We start from the raw sequence: 3,837 nt of genomic DNA, 5'->3' as shown, positions 1-3,837 counted from the left end.
CCAGCAACATCTCTCTCTCTCTCTCTCTCTCTCTCTCTCTCTCTCTCTCTCTCTCTCTCTCTCTCTCTCTCTCTGTGTGTGTGTGTGTGTGTGTGTGTGTGTGTGTGTGTGTGTGTGTGTGTGTGTGTATTCGCAATAAGTACAAGCACATGTGAGGAGGGCATAGGGCAACCTCAAATATCAGCCCACCTTGTTTGAGACAGGATCTCTTGCATCCATCATTACAGAGGCCACACAAGCTGGCCCCAGAGCTTCTGAGATTCTTATCTCCGCCCCCCGGTACGCTGGAATTACAGTCTTACTGTGTCAGGCTCACTCTGGACTCTGTGGAATTTGAACTCTGGTGCTTTCATCTGTGCACTAAAGAACTATCTATTAAGCATCTCCCTAGCTACATAACAGCCAATCAAGGTGCTGGAGTGTTACAATGTGGCAGTGTTACAATGTGGCAGCGTTACAATGTGGCAGGTGCCTCCAGGGAATCTCCCTTTTGAATCCTTATGTCAATCTTACAAAAGAAGGGTACTAATGCAAATACATACAGATGAGAACACTAGTGTAGAGAGGTTGACAAGTGGATGAACATCACACAGCTTTCAAGTAAAGGAGGCATAATGCACACATGAGTTCATTTACTGTGCACCTACGGCATTAGTTTAATACAGGACATAAGTTGGGATGACTTAAAGAATAGTAGAGAACCTCCCTCACTTCAGATGTCACCTCCACCACGTATTAGCTGGATGGCACTAGGCAATCATTTCACTCTATGATCATCATGCTTCTTCTTCAGTAAGTGGACAGATATGATACTTGGGGGGCATAAAAGCAACCTAAAAGCCGAGAGATGGATAAGGAAACTGTGATCTGCCCATGCAATGGGATGTCACACAACTAGGAAAAGTGCTGCCACACAGACAGCATGGGTGAATGACAGCACTATCACTCCAAGTGCAAGAAGACAATGTCAAAAGACATTACAGACCCGGAGAGACGACTCCGTGGTTACAGTCATTGCTGCTCTTGCAGAGATTTCATTCCCAGCACCCACATGGTCTCTTACAACTATCCACAGCTCCAGTCCCAGCATATCCAATGCCCTCTTCTGACTTCCACAGGCACTAGACATGTACATGGTGCCCAGACATACATGCAGACAAACACACACACACACACACACACACACACACACACACACACGCACGCACACACACATTAAAATAAAGGACTTTTTCTAAAGACCTGGAAGAGACAGACTAATGAACAGCTGCATAAGGACACAGACTTGAAGGTGGTCTGGGACACGACACGAATGCTTTCTATACAAATTACAGTCCTAAGGACACTAAGTCATCGAATCATTGGGATACATACGCATTCAAAAGCCGGTGTCTGCCTTACCTGGGCCTGCATGGGGAAGGTGGTGAGAAGCTCTGGAGTAACAGTGATGCTGAGGATGAGGAGATGATGGCGGCTAAAACAACCATGACCGAGATGAGTGCAGCATCTGCCATCCAACGAATGCCAGGTTGCTGATGCTGACTCCATGGCTACAGTACTTGTTCAGCATGCACGAAGCCTAACTTCCATCCCCCGAATCACATAAACCAGGTATGGTGACACACACCTGTGATCTCGGCACTTGGAGGTGGAGACAGGAGGATCAGAGGCTCAAGGTCATCCACAGCTATAGAATTGGATGACAATCTGGGCTACATGTGACCCTGTTGAGAGAAAGAAATAATGAGAGATGGGAGAGGGGTAAGGGGAGAGGAGAACAGAAGAGGGGAGAGGATGGGAGGAAGGATACAAAAGAAGATGCCTGTTTTATCTCAGATGCCCACTGCTACTTCGGTTGTTTGTTGAGGCAGCTGTGGTTGCTGTTAGAGAGTCTGTAGTCTCTGCACTCACCAGGATGCAGGTGGCTGACGCACATGGGAACTGCCCTCCTCCATAGCCTTGGTTTCCAGCAAGCCTCGTGGAGCCTCAGTTCCTCCATCAATATGAAGGTGATCCTGACCACAGGACTGCAAGGCCATGACCTGGGAAGACTAGTGAAGAGCTGAGCTCCAGGTGGCCTATGGGAACAGATAGTGAATGATTAAATCCAGTTATGAGCTTGGAGTGTGACCTTACAAGTTCACACAGCTACGAAAATATGAGCTGGCATTCAAATCCAAGCCTGGCTCAGAGCCCAAAGCCATTGCAGGTACCCAGGTATTAATCTGAGCGATTAGGTCTGACATCGGCTCCTGCCAGAACCTTGGACAGCAGCCAGTCAGCACCATGTCCGCCTGAGAGCATTTATAATTCTAGAGGAGACCTATGTCTCTATGAATCTCTAATGCCAGAAGTGCCACATCAGTGCCCAGCGCTGCCTCCTGCCAGCTCCCCAAGGCCCTCTTAGGCAAGGGCAAAGGAGGCCATGCCAGAAATTCACTGATCAAGATTCTGCTGGCAGCTAGCATGGCGGGCGGAGGACCGGAATCAGAACCCAGCTGGGTCCTGTTGCCCTGACACAGTCAGCCTCCAGGGACACTGCAAGCCTTCCCCAGACAGACTCTGCAAGGATAGATGACAAGAAATAGATTTGTCCCTTCTTCCTATGGAAAAGCTCTAAGAAGTTGGAGAAAAGGCTAGAGAAAGCTAGCCCAGCATCTTCTCCTCCCTGACCTCCAGATCACCTCCACTACTCTGCATCTCTCTTGACCCATTCGTTATACCCAAGCTTTATGTCATCTCTGACCTCTGGACAAGCCCCATGCACCATCTCCTACCTGACCTCTGTTCCAGCCTCACTCAGTGCTGCAGGTCATCCTCACTGTGAAATTCCCTCTCTAACATTGGCCCATTCCCTACATCGGTCTGATCCCCTTGCCTTACTCGAACATTCCTGGGACCACACTCAGCCCCCTATAGCACCCAATAAGTCTCTCCATCTCAAAAGCCTTCATTTAGCTTTACCTGCAAAATCCTCTTTACTTTATCAGATAATGTCCTCACAATTTTTAGAGTTGAGCTATGGACATCTTCTGTGTGTCGCGGTCCTGTCCTTCATGGACCCCTAACTGTGTGTATATGAACTCACAGAGACTCTCGAGTCAGAGATGAAAGGCGCTTCCGGCAGTGCTAGGGTGTGGGATGCAGTGTATCCTGACGGGTTACTGGGTTGGAATTTTGCTCCCCAATGTGGTAATGTTCAGGTAGTGGACTTTTAAGGGGTTGGAAGTCTCAGGTCCCCAAGAGTGTGTTCTCAAAGGAAACAGTGTGCTTTGATGCTTCTGTTTTTGTGGTGATAAAAATGGAACCCAGAATCCCATAAAAGCTAGGGAAGAGTTTCAGCACTGTGATTCAGCATTAAGTCACAGACCCAGCATTCTGAGAGGAATCTTCACAGCAAGAACAAGCTCAGGAATGCTCCCCACTCTAGACTCCTGTTGGAAAGGAGGCTGCTTCCTTCCCAAGGACTCCAGTCACCACTGCCCACCATGACAGTGCAGCCAAGGGCCCTCTCCAGGACCAATCTCCTGCAGGCTCCAGACCCCCTAGGTCAATAAATGGCTTTACTTTGTAATGTTAGTCAGCCTCAATGAAATGAGTGACTCAGGTAAAAACAGCAGGGATTTCCTGGGCAGAGCTGCATTCATCTGTCAATCCTAGGTGATTTACAGGGTGTGGGGAGTGGGGGTAAGAACATTGAAGGTGCAAGGATAGCACCAGATCAGATCTCAGAAGCAGGGCAGAGATTCTAACCCATAGTCATCTGATAGTCAACTATGTAGGCTGATCTCCAGGAATCATCTAAGAGACACACCTCTGAACACACTTGTGAGGGAT

The 3,837-nt window shown here is 48.4% G+C and overlaps 1 long non-coding RNA gene across 1 annotated transcript; it reads right to left on the bottom strand.

Annotated features, from left to right (window-relative positions):
- Positions 1–627: 627 nt before the first annotated feature.
- Positions 628–3,293, bottom strand: LOC120095024 (uncharacterized). The gene is made up of 5 exons (XR_015631141.1): positions 2,965–3,293; positions 1,912–2,078; positions 1,628–1,724; positions 1,402–1,507; positions 628–833 (listed from the first exon to the last, which is right to left on the bottom strand). It is a non-coding gene; the product is annotated as an uncharacterized LOC120095024 (long non-coding RNA).
- Positions 3,294–3,837: the final 544 nt, after the last annotated feature.

This window comes from Rattus norvegicus, chromosome 10, assembly GCF_021556685.1.
Source record: "Rattus norvegicus strain SHRSP/BbbUtx chromosome 10, alternate assembly SHRSP_T2T, whole genome shotgun sequence".
Taxonomy (NCBI): domain Eukaryota; kingdom Metazoa; phylum Chordata; class Mammalia; order Rodentia; family Muridae; genus Rattus; species Rattus norvegicus.
The sequence above is the reverse complement of the archived record's forward strand: the minus strand, read 5'-3'. Positions and strand labels throughout refer to the sequence as shown.